The following is a 20,678-nucleotide window of genomic DNA, read 5'->3' as shown; positions in this document are numbered from 1 at the left end:
ATGTCTTCATATGTAATTAGGACCATTGTGTGTGTGTCTAAAGTCTTCACTTGACACCTAGCAGTCCTACCTCTTCGGTTCATCCGTGTCACCCACAACAGGTGAGTTCATACCCCTTAATCAATGTTTTAACTATTTTTAAATGTTTTATGGGGGGGGGGGGTGGGATACAAGTAGAATTATGCTAATTATTATATCAATCACATGTGATTAATAAACATCATTCAAATGATTGGCTACTCATTAGCCGTTTTACCAAACAATTTCCTTCAAATGTTTATCGTAAACACTTATTATGTTTAAAACTCCATATTAAATTGTACATTTTACTATGTATGTTTTCATTCAAACTCATTTACAATTGTGTTTCAAACAAATGTTTCCTTATACTTAAACTGTTTTATCAAACCCATGCCTTCAAACCGTTTTATAGATTGACATCCAGTCGATCTTTTCTTAGATAATAATTATGTTCAAAGGTTTTACAAAAATTATTTTATGCTTTTATATTATAAATTGCATGCCTCTGTATGTATGGTTATATAAGAAATGTTTAAAAGACTTAAGAAGGCTATCCACCCTATTTCCTTTTCGTGCTTGAGATGTGGTCTGGTGGGATATCGGGTACCCATCCGAAGGTCGTTTAAATATTAGTTATATATCATGTGTACATATATAGTCATAAAGGTCCTTCCAGTTTATCCAATGCCCTTGGATAGCAAGGGTATACATCCATGTCCATACGTATCAGTTAGAATACTAGTAAACTACCATATGGGTAGTTTAGGAAGATACTAGAACTATTACTAGAATGCGATATCATACAATGAGTCAGTTCATTCATGAGTCAATACTTACTAGATAGAGAGAGAATACACATTACAGCTAGCACACGTAGAACATTACAGTACATTACTATACTACTATATAGATATGTTTACATGATTACACTTACATGAGTACACTTACATGATTACACTTACATGAGTACACTTACATGATTACTCTTACATGAGTACAATTACATGATCACACTTACATGAGTATAATTACATGATCACACTTACATGAGTACGCTTACATATACATAGGACAACCGTCACTAGGTGCTATAGCATGGAACAAGTGCAGGATCTAACTATACCGATGAATCACAGCGCAAATGTGATAGTTATATCGGGTATACATGATCATAGTAATGTGGATGTGTCACGTAGTGCAGAGATGCATGGGCGTGTAAAGGTCTCAAAATCCATCCGACAGGGGAGCGTATAGCATGGGATCTAGCCATCACATTATACCTTATCCCTCAAATAAGGCAATTGAGTACCGATGTAGTTATTTATTATAAATGCTACAATACTTAGAAGAATTACCCTAGACTTGAGGTAATTGGTACGGTTGTAGTTCGACACTACACCATAGTACTATTTCATTTTCCCATTACATTCACTTCGTAAATATTCACACGATGCACAGTAATGTAGAAACTATATTTTTGGTTAATAATAGTCAGACTTGGGAAAATACACACTCTTAGAAGAGAGAGACACACACACAGACACTAGATGCCTTGGTAGAAGGCTACATTCAGAACAGTTAGGTCATGGTAGAAGACTCTCTTTTATAATAGTAGGAATCATAGGGATTTCTAGGGTTTTTCAAACGTTTATAGTTGTTTTACAATCATGTTCTTACTTACAATTCATATACATTTTTATACTTACAGTTCACATACATTTTCAATACTACAATTCATATACATACAAATTCTTACATACAAATTAAGACACTAAAATACTTATGATCTCACCAGCTTTAAAGTTGATACTCTCTTTCAAAATAACTTGTATCCTAAGTTCAAACATAGACAGGTACCAATGCAAGGTTTAGAGAAGATGGAGCTCGTTCAAGACTCATCTTTCATTTTGATTTATGCTTTAGTGTCTATTATAATTTGACAGAACACACTTGTATTAAAATTATATTATTAATGCAATGGATGATGTTGTTGCTTGTTTACTATTTTTCATTGTTGTGATATTGTACATGACGTCCTCCGCCCCAGAACGTTTCCGCCGTTCAATGGTTTTGGGGTGTGACAGACACTGCGATCGTCCTGAGCTCCTTTATTTGAAAATTGGAAGTACCTGAAACCAAAACTGAAAAACGTAAGCATGAAGCTTAATGAGTTTAGGGGTGTTCGTTTGGATGGATCGGTTTGATCCGATCCAATCAATTGAATCCAAATTGATTTCGGTTTTCAAAACATGGATCCGAATAGTCCAAACTAAATTCAAATCCGATCCGATCCGATCCAATTATAATTCGGTTGGATCGGTTTTTATAATTCGGTTTTCAAAAACCGAAACATTTTAAAACAACACATAATTATAATATTACCCAATTTTACACAAGAAGTGAAAATAAATTATTTAGTTGTGATTTTAAATTTATAAACAACTACTAAAAAGATAAATAATAGTTAAATATTTTATAGATAAAAAACGTTTGAGAGATAATACATATTGATGTTTTTTTTATTTGATGAAACGTTTTGAACCTATTTGAAAAAATAAATTACAAAAGTAATAGATAACTATAGATATATATTATAAATAAATAAATAATAAACATTTATTCGGTTTTTTTGGACTATTCGGTTCTTATTTTATAAACCAAAACCAATCCGAAATCCAAAATAATAATTCGGTTTAGTTGAAAACCAATCCAAAAATCCAAATATCCGAACCAAATAGTCCAATCCAAATTGTTCAATTGGACAATTCGGTTTTATCCAAACACTGAACAACCCTAAATGAGTTCCCCAAATACAACATACCATATATATCAACATACTGCCTAGCAAATCTGGGTGTTGGCCTACCCCTTCGGTCTCTTTCAACCAAATACTACCATACATAACCGTGAGCCATACATAACATTCATATATCATAATCAAATAAAGATGCTATGTGCCGAACATAGTCTTGCTATTATGCCACAAGCCACCACGTGGTCTTTCTTGCCAAGCCAGGAACCACCCCCTCGGTCTTATAAACAAGTGCCAAGAGCCACCTCCTGGTCTTCCATGCAAGCATCACAAAGACAACTAGAATACATACTACTCTGCTTAGCCAATTAGCATACAGTGTGCCACGAGCCACCTCCTGGTCTTTTATACATAATGCCTAGGGCTAACCCCCGGGTCTACCGACCATACATAATAACATACAGTGTGCCGAAATCCGCCTCCTGGTTTTTCATACATAATGCCTCGGGCTAACCACTGGGTCTTCCTACAATACATAAACCAAATGGGCCAACATTAGTGTAAGTTCCAAGGCATGAGGAAAAAGCCTCATGTTTGCAGCGGGGGATTAGTCGGTGTGCGAAAGCTGGCCCGGAAACCCTCGTTAGGGAAGTTCCCTTTCCAAAAAAAAAACATTGGTGTAAGTCCCCAAATATGCTTGTGTATCAATCAGATTTGTTTGATGGTGCGGAATCCCAATCAAACAGATGATGCTAGATCAAATGAAGAAGAAGGAGGAGAAGAATAATTTGAATCTATGATGTATTGAATGAATATGAATGAAGATCCTTACAATAGATTCACACACACGCTATTCTTCTCTCTAGTTTCTCTCTCTAGAATATGCTCAAGATGAAGTCATTTATTGAAGATTCTTATGTTCATCTTGATGCTGTGAAGAAATTGAAGATTAATGTTGAAGCCAAACTTCCAATGAAGATCGACAAGAAAAGCCAGCTACTTTTTAGGGGGAGTTTGTTGGGTCAATTAGAAAAGAAAGCTATAAACCAACGGGGAGATTGTTGGGTCAAAATTATGGTTTGTACTTTTCTTTTCTAGGAAAATGTATTTTTATGTTTAGGACCGTAAAAAACTTGGTGTTTACGGCCGTAAATGTGTTTACGGTCGTGAACATGTTCACGGCCCATGTCTCATATATATAGATGTTAGGTGGGTGAGGAGTGCACGGAATCAGGAGCTTAAGTGTGTGTAATCCAAGGTGTTTTAAAGAGAGAAACTAGAGAGAAGAAAAGAGTATTTGAGTGTGGGAATCTGGAGCTTATATGAACATATTAATCAATCAATTTTTTCAGAGCTGGAGCTTATTTGATCTTATTTTTGAAGGATTTCTGCGTTTTTGGATAGATCTTGGCAAAATAAAGGGGGTTTGTTCTTCGGTTTTTTTTTTCATAAAAACGAGTTTTTTTATCGAGTTTTGGAGCAAAAAGGGGAAAAAAACGTTGTTTTTTGTCGTAACCAGCGAGAGGGTGACGGCGTGTACGACCAGCAGCTAGGGTTTTCGAGGTGTTTACGGACGGAGTTTACGGTCCGAGGTCTCGGAGTTTACTGCCTCGGAGTTTGCGGCCCAAGGTTCACAACCGGTCTTCGCACTTGTACGGCTCAGTTCACGGTTCGGTCTCGTGTACGGTCCAACATCCTTGCTTTGTGTTCTCGGCCAACAGACGTTCTTGCAAGTGAATTCCTTGCATTGTACATTTAAAAAAAAGGGAGGCAGACGGATTTTTGGAGGTGCCAGAGATCGAACTTGAGTCTCCTACCTACTCATCCCACGCGTCTTACCAGTTGGACTAGCAGGTCCTTTGTTCCATTCCTTCGAAATTTAATTCAAAAGCACTCGCAGTTGCTTCTAGTTTCGCAAATTTCACACTTTTAACCCCAAAATTCAAATTTCTTTTAATTTTAAATTCTATTTCTTCCAAAAATTTAGCTTTTAATTTTTAAATTTCTAAATTGATTTTTTACTTAAAATTTTGACTTTGACTTTTCAAGTTTGACCTTTGACTTTAAACTTTGACTTTCTCGTTTAACTTTTAAATTTTCAAATTTAGTTGTTCGGTTTGACTTTTAAGTTTGACTTTTCAAGTTTAACTTTTAAGTTTGACTTTTAAGGTTGACTTTCTTGTTTTAAAGTCAAAGGGCGTTTTTGGTAAACAATGAGTTCTTCAATTTATGTCAATGAAATTTCCTTGGAGAATTTACGTGAACATTATGAATTACTACGTAGAGAAAACGAGGACCTAAAATACGAAGGATACCAACTTAGGAAAGGCCAGAAACCATTGAAAGAACAACTAGAGACCACAACTAAGGACTTCAGGAATTTATAGGTAGAGTATATGTAGCACCTGGTTCTTGGTACGTATTATTTTATTGATTCTTTAAAATAATTTGCATTTTGGCCTTGGACTCGGCGAGTTGAAGGGCCAACTCGCCGAGTAGAAGCGGGATGAGACGCGGGGTTTAAGCAGTGGACTCAATGAGTCAGGTCCCAGACTCGGCGAGTAGGCCCTGTCTTGGCAAAAAACCCTAATCCGAGGGTTGCACCCTATTTAAACACCTTAACCCGGCCTCCTTCGTCCCATTTGCTCCCAGAAGACCCCCATAGCAAACCCTAGCCGTTATTAAAGCAATCTAAGGCATTTGGAGTGATTTTTGGTGCTTTTGTGATCCAAGGAAGGAAGGAAAAGCTTGAAGGATTAAGAGGAGGCTAGAGGGATCCGATCTTGAGTATCATTTGCAGTCTACAGAAGGTATAAAGTCTATACCTTGCTTGTTCTTTTGATAGATCCCATTTTGTGGAGTTTTAGGGCTTTTCTAAGCCATTTTGGTCACCAACCATGATTGCAAGCATGGTTAGGGGGGTTGATGTTTCAGATCTAGGTCCTTAGAGGGGTTACAAGTCAGAAAGGAGTGGCTTTTGAACTCAGAGAAGGCCTCATGCATTGTAAGAGCTTGTTTTAGGACCTTTTGAGCTCAAAGTCCCATGCAAGCACGTAAAGGTTGTAACTTTACGTGCTAGATCGATTGTAGAAGCATAGATCTATCTTTTGATCAAGGGTTGTACATCAGAAATCGAAGATTTAGTGAGAAGATGTGGCCGACTAGACGAGTCCATCCTTGGACTCGGCGAGTCCAAGGTTTTTGTCCTATATCAGTTGAGGGTCGAAAGGACCCAGTTGAGTGTGGAAAGGTTTGAGGGAGTCCCAGGGAGTGACCCAACGTTCTGGGCCAAGCCATTGTTTTGGAAATTCAAGGGACTCGGCGAGTGCATGAGCAGACTCGGCGAGTCCAAGGCAATCTTCTTAAGGATGAAGATGAACTCGACGAGTTGTTCATCAACTCGGCGAGTCGAGGACAAAACTTGTTCATCAGATGAAGGTGAACTCGACGAGTTGTTCATCAACTCGGCGAGTAGGATGAGTTTTCATGTGATGTTCATATGAGAGGAGAACTCGTCGAGTTGACGGCCCAACTCGACGAGTGGGGTCATGGATGAGGACGAGTAAAGGGTGGGGAATCGGCGAGTTGGTAGCTCAACTCGGCGAGTGGGGTCAACTTGAAGTTGACTTTGACTTGGTCAGGGTAACATGGTCATTTACCCTAAGAATAGTTAGCAGTGTATGACTAAGTGTTTTGTGGGAATTATAGCCGGAGGATTTCTGGAGCAGCAGTGGCAGCAGTCAGAGGATTCCCGCATAGATCAGCAGCTACTACGAGGTAAGTTACCTTCCAGTAGCGGTGGGTCTACGGCCACAATGCCAACCCACCAGTAGGAGTCGTATGTTAGATGATTTTCTTTGTGATATTCATCTAGGTTTACTACTACCTGATATGTTATATGCTTGCATGATATGTTATATATGATAGTAGTAGAGTTCGGTTGTTAGGACCGAAGGGTAGGTCAGACACCCCAGATATGTATGACAGTACGTGACGATATGTTTATATGCTGGCATGATATGTTATATGTGATAGTGGTAATAGGAGGGGAATAGTTCCCAAGTTCGGTTGTTAGGACCGAAGGGTAGTTCGGACACCCCAGATATGTCTGATAGTATGTTTATGTTATGATATATGTGATAGTAGTAGTAAGGGGTGGAATAGTCCCCGAGGGTCGGTTGTTAGGACCGACGGGTAGGTCAGCACCCCAGAATGGCTTGACATGGGTAGGAAGGTACCCTAGAATGGCCACATGGGTAGGACGACACCCCATAATGGCCGCATGGGTAGGTCGGCACTCCAGAATGGTTGTACCGGGTAGGTCGGGCACCCTAGAATTTCCTGTCAGTATGTATGTTATGTGATTGTATGGTATGTGGTACGATGGGGGAACTCACTAAGCTTCGTGCTTACAGTTTTCAGCTTTGGTTTCAGGTACCTCTTCAGTGAAGGGGAAGGAGCTGGCGCGGTAGCGGCACATCAGACACACACATTGTTTTCCGTATTATGAGTTATTCTGGGATTTGTAATATGACATTATTATGATTTTACGATTCAGTTTTTAGACACGAGACATGTTTTTATGAAATGATATGGTCGGTTGATATTTTGTTACAAATGTTTTGCAAATCACTTAATCAAAAATGAAAGTTTGGGGACGTGAAAATTGGGTCGTTACAGTATAGTGACAAGTGTGTCTATTATAGATATCTTCAAAAAGAACTTGTTGCTGTCATTGAGGAACTTGAAAAATGGAAAATATGTTTTGAAAATTCCGATTTCAACTTTAAAAAATTCGATGTGTCAAGTGACAAAGTGGCAACAATGATTGAAAAACTAATGAAAGGGAAGGACCAAAATCAATTAGGAATAGGTTATGAGGGTGTCCCTCCCCCATTCAATCATAACTACACTGCCAAACCTTTGAATCAGGAAGAGATTGACCGAGAACCATTTATGGTATACGGTAAACCAGCTGCTAAACAGGCAACTGAGGGTGTTGAGATGAAAGATTCTAATGATTCTACTTCCTGTGCAGGTAAAGTAGTAGAGGATGAGAACAAGGAGAAAAATATTGTACAATACAATGAATCCTTGATCTTTGAATTTGTTGCTACTAATTCTGTTACTCCTAACAAGCCTACTGTTGAGAAATACAGGCCACCAATACAAGTTAAACAGAGTGTTTGCTGCAACTGTGCGTGTGGGAAAAGCAAGAGACAAGACAAGGACACGCCACCAGGGACAGGAAGAAACAACTTCCCAGTGAAGAAAAAGACATGATTTCATTATGGAACACCTGGACACATTGCCCAAAACTGTCCAAATCGCGCATACGTTCCCTACTATGCATAAGGCTGGCAAAATGCACCAAAAGGGACATACTCCAAAAGAAACCCTTCCAAATCACAATCGCGGAATGGTGACTGGAACGCGCATAAGGCTAAGAATCAAACCCACAAGGCCAAGAATCCAACTCCAAAGGCCAAGAAGGGAATGACGATCAAGAAACAAAAATCAAAGTCATCTCAACGGCCGACTTCAAGTTCAAAATCAAGTGTCGAGGCATCCATCAGATCAAACAAGAAATGGGTTAAACCCGAATATAGATAGGTACCAAAGGTGAAGAATCTTAAATTTTGTAATGATTCTAATATTTCTACATCTTCTATTTGTGATAAGCAGGATATTTCATGGGAGAAAGTACCTTGCAAGGATTAAAAAGGTCGACCCAGTTTCAAAATGGACTTGATTCCAAAGACCAACTGATCTCGCTCTGTGTAGGAGCAGCTATGGAGGCATATCATCAGACTTCGGTTTGTTGGTAGTGGCTATTCCAGGAACATGATAGGGGACATCTCTTAACTGTACAACACTCAGAACGTTGTTTGAGAGTATGTGTCCTTTGCAGGAAAGGTAGAAAGGAAGTGATCACTCATGGGGTTAGTGCTTAATGACATGAAGAATTTTTGGATCTGTTATGAGATTATGCGTGCTGTTCTCAGACCTTCTGGATGCAAATCCAATCGGTGAATTACGATTTGAGTTTTCTGCTCGATAATCCTGAGTTTATCTTAAATTGATTCGTTTCAAAGACAAACTTTTCTTTCTTATAGTTTTCCATTAGTAGGCATTGTTTGGGAAGTGATATCAAGAGAGTGATAACGGGCAGTCTAAAACATGTGTAAGGACTGAATCTGAATTGTTTAGACTTTGTGTTCAATGTGCTGATAGGCACGAAGGACTTGACAGTGTGGATTTAGATATAATTGTTTGGACTGACCATACGACGCTTGGGGTAGATTGAGCAGTGAGATAAACACGGGAACCCACGGGATACACTAAATTAATATGCATCTAGAACAGTGGTTCAAATTTTCTTTGATGTACGGACTTATGTCCTTAATTCTGGTTCTGATAGGGCGACTGGGGGTTCTGATAAAGTAGGTATGTAGGAAATTATTTTCTTGCTTTCTATCTGTCATTCATATGTTGCTTCCTCTGCGTGATTGGAAGAGATCTGACCTGTAATGTAACATATGCAACTCTATTACTACGCACCTCTTTATCTATGCAATTCTTTCTATCTGTTAGCCATATGCTGTCTCCTCTACGTGATTAAAATGATCCGACCTGGAACACAACATATGCAAAATTCTACCTCTCAATCCCTCTATCCTAGTTAGCCATATGTTGTCCCCTTTGCGTGATTGAAAGAGATCCGACCTAGGACACAAATACACTTTTGAAGCTCAAAAATGGTCTCACAAGTTTCTCTGGAGTGTAAGGACGTTCTCAAACTGTGGAGGCTCTTTAGGGTTAAGTCTACGGGACTTAAGGTCACTTAAATAGGCCTCATGTCTGAGAATTAGGGTTATGGATCCTTGGCACGTACGCCCAGCCCCTCCGCGACCAACCATGCATAGTACGCTAATGTAACGCCTGTGTTTCCGGGCTTGCCACTTTTAGCAATGTAATAGTCTAGGTTAACCTTTGTAACCCGTTTTGAAATAATAAGATTGTATTATTTGAGTGTTATGTGTTTTGTGCTTAATTGCTTAATTATGTGGTTTGATTAATTAAGAATAAAAATAAGCGTCAAAATTTAAGTGTAAAATAAACTTAATATCTTTGATTTATGTTGTAGTAATTGAAACGAGGTTTCCGAATATATATATAGAACGCCCAAATCTGACTTCGTATGAGGAAGTTATGATTTATCGAAGTTTCGGCTTAGCAGTATGCAACCTGTTTTACTCGATTTGAGATCGAGGGGTTTTTAGCCGAAGCAATCTAAATGAGAATCGAAGATCTCATTGTTGGTATCGAAGCGATAAAAAGTTAGGCGAGAACAGACGTCAAACGAAGAAGTTATGAATTTATAACGAAGTTTGTCTGTCGCGGCCTATTAAAAATAAATAATAAAAATAAAGTCAATGATGGATGAATGATTTTATACATAGATATGAAGTATTTCATCTTACACATAAATATGAAGTATTTTATATAAATTACGTGCTATGTGTGCATATTATCTGAATACTTGTTGTCTATGATGGATGAATGATTTTATACATGTTTTAAATGATTTAAATATATATATTTATTTTATATCTACAAATATGTTGGGATAAAACATGGGTAGATGAAATAGTTGGTGTGTGATGAAATAAAATGATGAGAGATAGGTGATGATAGGAAGGTGATGATAATTAGGTGATTGATAGGTGATGATGAATCAGTGATGTAGGATGAAAGATACTATAACCTTGTCTGGCAATTTGAAGATGTAGTAATCTACTAGAGTATAGATGGAGACCACAGACTATTCTAGACAACCCGTGGAAACACCAGTAGACTTATAACCTGTAGGTGATGAATTACGAGTCAAGGTGATGTTGTGACTGTATATTCATTTGATGATACTCTAACCCTTACTATGAATTACGAGTTCAGGCGACGTTGTAACTACGTATTCATGCCTTAGGAACGAGCATATATGGAAATGTGAGGTAAAAAAATGAGAGGTAAATATGATATAGGATATGACCCTTAAGATAATTCTTTAAGGAATATAAAAGAAGATAGCGGGGATGGGTAATAGGGTTGATTGTTTGATTTTAAATATAATAATTATATTATTGTGGGTTGAAAACCCTATGTACTCACCATGTTTCCCAACCTGACCCACTCCAGCTTATTTGTATCACAGGTGTTGATACGAAGCTACTTTGCATTGAGAGATTTAAAAGAGATGTAGATCACTAGTGTAAATGAATGTAAGTTATGTTATGCTTATGTTTCTGTATTAACGACGACATCCCAAATGTTTTAAAATGAATAAAAATACATTTATTCGAAAATGCTTTGATAACGTATTTATCATGTTTTTTTGAGAACAAATTCCGCAACATTTTTATTAAAAGAAGTACTCTGATTTTTATAAAGCATAAACAAAATCGGTCTTTTCTGGCCGTGAAAATGGGGATGTCACACTATGTGATTATGATAGATCAGGCGGGTCTGGTAGAGACTGTTGGGTCAAAGTATCGGATCCTGGGTTGTAGGATCATGTGGGGGATTAGTGTGTGACGCAGAGGGGTTTTAGGCTGGGTAGCCTTGCTATTTGGAATCTTGGAAACCCAGTGGTCGGACCAGGTGCGATACTGGTAGTCACATAAATGGTTTGGAGGTAATTATTTATCGGTCAGCTGAGGTTTCATCAGGAATCGGAAGAGTTTGGTGTGGAATGAAAGTGTAGAATCATGAATCTCAGGTTATGAGTGAAGTATTAAATTGGTTTTGGGAAAGATCTCGAGTCGGGTATCGCACGTGTTTTGTGTAGGATTTCATTTCATTGGAATAAGAATTGGGGTATCTATATGTTGGATTAGTGTCTAAGTCCATAACTATTTTGGTATGTACTTGACCCGATGGTGCATGGTTCTTTTGGGTTGCCTTCACCAAAGCAACTTGATTGGAGAAATAAATAAAGAGAGAGAGGTTATTATGATTTATTAATATGTTATAAGAATAATATATTAAAGGAGAAATCATATTTGTTTAATTAATATTGGTCAATAATTAATTAAGAACTAATTTTGTGATCAAGTGTAATTAATTAAACTAGAGGGGCTGAATTGTAATTATGTGATAGTTACAAAATAAGGTAAGGATTATCTTATATATATGGTGAACGAATTTGAGGTGATAATCCCTTAGAATTCGACTAGGATAAGGGTTTCTAAGAGTTATCTTATGGTTGCTTGGTGGACAAGCAACTAGAAAAGGATAAGGACTGAAAACCTAATCCCAACCCTATATAAAGACCCCTAAGGCCTTGGAATTCGTGGACTTGATCCCTAGAGCATCTAAGGACGAATTCCTACCTCCCTCCTCTCTCTTTATACCTTCTCCACTTGCTTATGGTGTTTGTAAGCCATTAGAGGAGTGACACTTGTGACTCTCAGCTTTCCAAGGTCAATTCAAGGAGGAATTGGATTGTTATTGCTATATAACAATCAAGGTATGTTCTTAAACCTATTTACATGTGAATTCTGATTTCCATATGCTAGAATTAGGGTTTATAGTCTTGGATTCAAAGCATGTACAATAGAGAAACCTAGATCCGAGCTTTAGGGTTTGTATGAGCACATAGGATGTCTTATGACCAAAACCCATCAGTGGTATCAGAGTCTTGATTGGTTTCTATTGTATTGATGCATATTTGATCGAAATAAGCACTGAAAATCGATTTTTTGAGTTTCTGAATGTTTGACTCGCCGAGTCACTTGGTGAACTCGCCGAGTCAACTGTACTCGACGAGTCCAGGTCCAGACTCGACGAGTCAAAGGGTCTGACAGCTCAGATTCGCGATTTTCTTCCTGTTTTGCCTTTGGATAATTACCATAAACATGTTTTTGTGATAAAATCCAAATTTTTTCATTATTATGTGATTATCCTTACCTAAATAGAAGATAATTGTTAAAATTTAGATAATCACTTGTTTTATTAGATAAAGTTTGATTATCTGTAATTTAGATTTGAATTATCTTGTGAAATAGTTTCAAATTTTCCCTTTAGGTTTTATAGTTTAAATTTGAACCCAAAAGTTTTGTTGTTTTGAAATTTAAATAGTTAAAACCCTAATGTGTTGAAAAAGGTTTCAAAACTTGCCCTCAAGTTTTTGAATTTAAATTTTTGATTAAAAAGTTTAATTTTGATGCATATTTAAATTCTAAACCCCAATGTGATGGAATGTTTCAAAACTTGCCCTCAAGTTTTGGAATTTAAAAGTTGATTAAAAGTTTAATTAGGAATGTTAAATTCTAAAACTCTAGTATAGTTTTGAAAAAGTTCAAATCACACCCTTATGGTTTTATTAATTAATTAAGGTGTATAATTAAAAGAGATTTAATAAATCCATAAAAGTTTAGGTTTACAATTTAATTGAATTAAAAGTATAATTGTTAAATTAGACCACCTTATATTTTAAAAGTATAAAATACACCCTATACTATATATATAACATTAAAAGTCTAACATTATATATATATATATATATATATATATATATATATATATATATATATATATATGTATGTATGAGTAAAAGTCAGTCTTATCGTTAGTAGGCCTCATTCACGAAGCTAGTCTATAAGGGGTGTTTAAGGAAATTGCCTATAAAGTGGCGATTGAATGGGTATCCACTCTTACCCACCGCACTCTTGACTAGTGGAGGGTCGTTAGCCGAACGGGTAGGATAGGACAAAACCTTCCATTATAAGTCTAATGAAGTATAATAGTAACTAAATGTTTTCATAAAATTCCCAATCTTAGTTACTTAGGCAAAAGTGAATTAATGCAATTCCATGAAATTACACTTTGTGCCCTTGCGAAGACGTTAGTGGAGCGTGTGTGGTTAACCGGCACACTAAATGGGTCTAAGCAAAGGTAGCAAAGGGTGACTCAATGTTTGTCATAGTTCGATGGAGCGTGTGTGGTTTACCGGCACATCGAATAGGTGACTGTAACATGTGAGGGCACCGTGTAAGTTTGCATGGTTATTCACACCCGCTTTGTGATCCTTGGCATCTCAGTCACAAACAAGAGGGGCATATCGAGATTTAAACATGCCATTGAAAGTTCAATGAATCTCAAAGGATCTAGGAGTTTTCATAGATTTAAAACTTAAATTTCTTTTTCGTTTTTCATGGTGGAAATTAGTGAATCGTCATTCACTTACCTTTAAATATTCTGCAACTAGATTACGACATCCCTTTTCTAGGTTGTAGCGTATTGTGTTGGGTCCTAGCCTTAGTATCTCATTTGGGTGATTTACTAAGGACTCAATCAATCAACTAACTTGAATTCGTTTTCTCCCGTATTGTAGATGTCAAAGTTTGACAACTATGGTCTTCTCAAATCCCGTGGAACAAGCTTTCCACATGAAGATGATATTCTACGATTCGATCAAGGAACAAGAAATCATGCTTCACTTCCCTCTACCTCCTCCAATTATTCTCCCTAACCCACAAGTTCAAAGGCTTGAAAAGTTCAAGATCACTCAAGCCCTTTTGGCAAGTAAACGTAAAGCAGGAAAGTCCGTGTGTGCACACGTCCTAGGGATGAAGTCACACATTGATAGGTTAAGAGTGTTGGGATCCGTTGTCTGTGAAGAAATGGCTGTTGATTGGGTTCTTCAGTCACTTCCCAACTCATATAGTGAGTTCGTAAGAGAGTACTATATGATAAACTACGACGTGACCCTTATAGATCTCACCTATATGCTTATTGCTGCTGAATCTGTAATGATTTGGCGCAATAGAAAAGCAAAGTTGATTGGTGAATCTGCCTTCGAGACCTCTATGGATATAGACAATGACAACAAAAAACATGCTATGATCGAAAAATTTGATCATAAGAGAAAGGCGATGTCTGAAGTAGTTCCATGTCCTGTTCCAAAAGAGTCGATTTGCTTTCTTGCCAAGAGAAGGGGCATTGGAGACAAAGCTGCTCTATTTACCTAAGAGATCTAAGAGATGGGAGAGTCAAAACGTATGGCTCTAAGATAGGTAAACTCCATTAACTAACTCTTTTAAGCTTCTATTCTAGATTCTTAATACATAATTTGATAAGATTACAATTCATGTTTTGTAGGATCGAAGAAAAGAAAGGAAGCTTAAGGGAAGAAGTGAGCAGAATCTAACCATGAAGGAATGGATTTCGATCGCATTTCTCGAAGATTAGATTCTTGAGCTACTACTTAGAGTTAGAATTAGATTGCTAAGAAAGATGTATTAGCATAAGTTTTTCAATAAGTTGCATTGTAAGGACAAATTTTTCCGCAATAAAATAAATTTTGATTTTAAATTTTATTTATTTATCCTTGCAATGGCGTTAAAATGTTTCTATTATTAGCAATAATGGATTTGGTTCTTATTTAAGGAAAGTCGAGAATTTACCAAATAGGGAGAGTTTCTCATTGCCGAAGTTTCAATTGGACAGAAATTTGGAATCATGCAACTTGATTGCACGATGAATGAGAAATTTCGTATTTGGAAATTAGACTAATTCGTTGACAAAGAGTCAAGTGAAGGACTAGGAGATCGAGTACACAAAGTTGCGTATTGATCAAGTCCACCATAAGAGTAACAAAGATATTCTTCATGATTTACTAAAGGCTTAGTAAATATGATTATACTTACAAGATTAAGTGTAATTCTGAATTGATTAAAGGGTTTAGATCAATAGCAGAACGAATAAGAAGAATCAAGTAGGCAGAAAGATAAAAGGTTCTCCATTCTAAGAAGGGAGAGTACCTTTTATGCTTTATGATAGGTCTTAATGATTAAGAACCATATCTCAATTGATCCTCTAAGTAAGTCTTAGTACAATTGTATGTCTAAGAAGAGGAATCAAGGATTGAAGAAATGGTTAAATTAAGAAGTCTATCATACTTCGTTCCAATAACAAGTCTTAAAGTTAAGATTGTGACAATGAGTGAAAAGTATTAAAGGTTTATAACATTCATCAAATGAGGAAAGTTGTGATGTCGTGAATAAGACAAAGACCAACTTGGACCAATTTATGAAGTGTTTTGATAAAAGCTACACTAACTCTTGAATATTTGTTTGTCAACAAATGTTTATTGACAAAAGAATCTTATATGTCAAGGAGTCAGTGGGAGTCTTAATGGTCTTGAAAGGTCTCAAGAACAAATCAAATAAACCTTATCGATCATCACTAGCACACGAGTTAAGGTTTACAACCTATCGTGATGACATTATTTTGATTCTGTGCCAATCCAATCGAGTTAATTATGCATGAGAGTTCTATGAGTTCTCATTTTGAACGCATAAAAGGCAAAGCACCTTAATCAATTAAAGGTACATTGATAAGAAAAGGTGAGCTGCTTAACTACTTGGAAGACATGGTGGGCAGCTGTGCTACCATAAGGCAAGAAATCAAGATTAAGAAAGCTCGGTCCATATGAGTTTGAATTTGTCGTAAACTTTAGTTTTAAGAAATTCACATGGATAAGAACACATACACCGCTCAAATCTAAGTGTCATAAGATTTCCTCCTTCATGAAAATGATTGTGAAGAAATGCTTTCACTAAGAGAGATTTTAAGAAGGTAGTGATTGTAAAATTGCATTCTCAAATTCAATCATGGTTACGACATCCCTTTCCATAATTTGAATTGTAAGGTTTGGCAATTAGTCTTAATTGTTTAGACACACATATGAACTATCGAAGGCAAAAGTGTATAAGTTCAAGAAGCATTGATAAAGGATTATCAAAGCACTAAGTATTAGAAACATGAACTTAAGAAATTCAATAAGTATTGTTTTCTGAAAGTTAAGATGTTTATGAATACATGTCGAAGCTAGTGGGAGCATAAGTGTTATGTTTTATAATAATCATCATGATAGTGGGAGCATAAATGTTATGATTGTATGATTATTAAGGAAAGTATTGCAAGGTTAGCAATATTAATTATAGAAAACAAGAGTCATACTTTGCAAAGTTGTAAGAGTTGAAAGGTTGTTTTGCTATAATTAAGGGAGAGAATATTATGCTTCATTTCAAATCTAAAGGATTAGGTTGAGAAATGTTAATAAATTTAGTCAAAGGTACATAGTGTGTTCTTAAAATTTCGATTGTGATTACGGCATCCCTTTTCACAATTCGAATTTTGAGAACATAGAAAATAAAATATTATGCGTTGTGTACCATACGCTTCGGGTATAGGATCGATTGCAAATGCTTAATGTTTGACCATTCTAAAATTTTCCAAATGTCGAGCGCATTTAGAGGGAAAAGGGACTAGAATTGGTTTTGACTAAAAACAATTAAACAACTATCAAAGGACAACCCAAAGTTCGACGAGGATTGGTCGCTTGTGAATAGTTGGGAGTATAGTATTGGAAAATATGGAAATGTTTCCATATTGGATGGACCATATCGACATCATTACGAATAGATAAGATTCTATTAAGAATGAGTAGTCATATGGAACATATGGAAGTGTGTCCATATTGGGAATTGAATATTGAGAAATCTATGATTAGATTAAAAACTTCTATGCAAAAGGATGTTCAAAGAATGTACTTTGAGTGAGAGGCATCACGTCTATGGAATTGTCTTGTAAGAATCTCCGATAGAGGACTTTGCAATATCATTGGCAATAGTCTTTGTGACTTTGGTGCAGTGACATTACGAAAGGATAAGTTGCATAGAATATTAGAATCTAGCATATTCTATAAGTAGCAAGAATTTGGTATTCTTTAACTTATGGAAAAAGGATTTGGAGTTGAGAAATGAGAATGATTGGAAATGTGTTCAATATGATCTATTTCACAAAGTAAGAACCATAGGTAAACATTGTGTTCATGCTAGGAGCATGGGACAAGTGTTGGAATTCAAGTAAGAAGTTGATTACCCGAAACGAAAAATAATGAGTAATCAATATGGTGATAAATAAAAGGCGTTTTATTTATACTCAAAGGTTTGAGGCCATATGGGATTAGTATTATTCTTGTGTTTCACATTTGCATGTTTTGACTTCCAGAATAATTGAGTTTATTAAGAATAATCGAATTATTCAAACGGGCCACAGTCGTTCATACGTTGGAAGTAGATATGAATGAAGACTGTCGTGAATTGGTGTGTGGATTGTCTAAAAGAGTATTAGACATAAGCAAATGTTTGCTGCAACGTTCATGAGTGCTTATGAATATGATTTGAGCATTGGATTAAACCCACGCTCACTTGGATCACTCCATGAATTGTATCACGAGTGATTGGTGAGACGATAACATCTTATATTCTTGAAACCGAGATATGTGAGTTGTATCTTGCGAATCGGTTGCACATTGATAATATGTAAACGCACTAGTAACTTGGTGTTATAAAACATATTGTTGTGTGTGATTCGGTGAGTGAGTGCAAGCGAGCATTGTATCAAAGTTTATCCGTTCCTTTTATTCAAAGTAGGATAAAAGCGATATCTTTGGGCCCCTCGATGGTTTAATGATGACAAACGTAAATGCTCGGCCGGGCTAGGGCTAATTTGATTTGTTCAACTAGTCTGTCGTCATAAATCGGGAATCGAGATATAGTACAAAGAGAATGATTTGAAATCATATCTCATACGATATCTAGAATGGAGGAATATATGACCCCTTATCTAAGGACACGCGTATTTGATATGATCAGAGTTGACAGCGGCTTTGGAAAGCTATGATTGCAGATCGGGATCCGAAGTCATACCCAGAATAGTTATTAGACTTATCCAAGTGGGAGACTGTTGGATTAGTGTCTAAGTCCATAACTATTTTGGTATGTACTTGACCCGATGGTGCATGGTTCTTTTGGGTTGCCTTCACCAAAGCAACTTGATTGGAGAAATAAATAAAGAGAGAGAGGTTATTATGATTTATTAATATGTTATAAGAATAATATATTAAAGGAGAAATCATATTTGTTTAATTAATATTGGTCAATAATTAATTAAGAATTAATTTTGTGATCAAGTGTAATTAATTAAACTAGAGGGGCTGAATTGTAATTATGTGATAGTTACAAAATAAGGTAAGGATTATCTTATATATATGGTGAACGAATTTGAGGTGATAATCCCTTAGAATTCGACTAGGATAAGGGTTTCTAAGAGTTATCTTATGGTTGCTTGGTGGACAAGCAACTAGAAAAGGATAAGGACTGAAAACCTAATCCCAACCCTATATAAAGACCCCTAAGGCCTTAGAATTTGTGGACTTGATCCATAGAGCATCTAAGGACGAATTCCTACCTCCTTCCTCTCTCTTTATACCTTCTCCACTTGCTTATGGTGTTTGTAAGCCATTAAAGGAGTGACACTTGTGACTCTCAGCTTTCCAAGGTCAATTCAAGGAGGAATTGGATTGTTATTGCTATATAACAATCAAGGTATGTTCTTAAACCTATTTACATGTGAATTCTGATTTCCATATGCTAGAATTAGGGTTTATAGTCTTGGATTCAAATCATGTACAATAGAGAAACCTAGATCCGAGCTTTAGGGTTTGTATGAGCACATAGGATGTCTTATGACCAAAACCCATCACTATATGCCAAAGACATCAATCGTAGGGTTCAAGGGTCAAGAATGAGTTTAGTTTTGATGGCAATCGAGTCGTTGTGTTGCGTCTTCGGTTGGTTATGCCTGCGAGAGAGCCTCAACATGTTGTTAATCAGGAGAAGGTAGGTCTTTGGAGATTGGGTATGTTATGAGATTGCAGTTGGTCTCGTGGTATTCTTTTAGTAGTAGGTTTGGTGTCAATGCGGTTTAGGGTATTATCGCCAGATAAGGTTTTTCTCGGAAGTCGCGTGGGGATACTATGTGTTTGTATGTTCTTTGGCTCAACAATCGGGTAGGAGCTCGGTGATTTCAGTCAGTTGGCAAACAAGTTGGGACCAAAGAGGTCCCGACTGCCTTTGGGAAGCAGATAGGTGGCAGCAAGGCGAGTCGGAGTGGTCTTAGTGATTTGGGCTTCGTGTGAGGAGTTCCTTGTATCTCGGGGAATATGTTAAGTCGCTCGTAGTCGGATTAAATAATATCAGAGTGGTTGATTGGACCCTGTTGCGTAGCTCTTGTATGAGTCTAACTGTTGCAAAGAGGAATTTTCTACTCGAAGGATTATCCGAACCTTCTGTCAAGTGCAAGTATTCCGCAGTTGTTTATGATCAGTGGTTTTGTTCCACTGGAAACATCAAGATAACCAGGGTTGGAAGTACTGTGATAGTTTGATAATCATGAGGAAGTGGTAGTGGTTCCGTGTGGGAGGTTTGTCAGGAACGCAGATTAATTTGAGGTTTCGAGTTTCGGGAGAGATAAAAGTGTTTTTTTTGCAAGAGGGTTTAAGGTTCGTTCTTTTTGGTAAGTTCTGCTAGGGTTGGTTTCGGTTGCCTTGGGAAGGTTGTAGTATTCTCGGATTATGGTGGTGTTGTCCAGATTATTGGACGTGTTGGGAAAGGTAAGGACGAATTCTAAGGACAAAATTTAATTTAAGTGGGGGAGAGCTGTAACGCTTTGTTTCGATTTGCTCCCAGGTTGGGGATGGTGATCAGACTGGGTATTATTAGGCTTCAGACCCTCGAGGAGTTGGGTTTTAGACTCATTTGGGGTTGGATAAGGTATTTCAGATGGTTCGGGTATTCGGTTTGTGTTTTGGGAATCTAAGGGCATTTTGGTAATTTGTCAGCTCGGGCTTTTATGGAAAGCGGATGTTCATTCGGGATATCATATGGCGAGTATGAATTGATAATAGTGTAAATCGTCTCGATACCTTTTTATAGATATATAGATGGTTGAAATCAGAGTTGTATCGAGAGAGTTATGGCCTTTGGAAGAATTAGGG

Source organism: Lactuca serriola, chromosome 2 (assembly GCF_051521515.1).
Source record: "Lactuca serriola cultivar US96UC23 chromosome 2, Lser_US96UC23_V15, whole genome shotgun sequence".
NCBI classification, from domain to species: domain Eukaryota; kingdom Viridiplantae; phylum Streptophyta; class Magnoliopsida; order Asterales; family Asteraceae; genus Lactuca; species Lactuca serriola.
Note: the sequence above shows the minus strand (reverse complement) of the source record.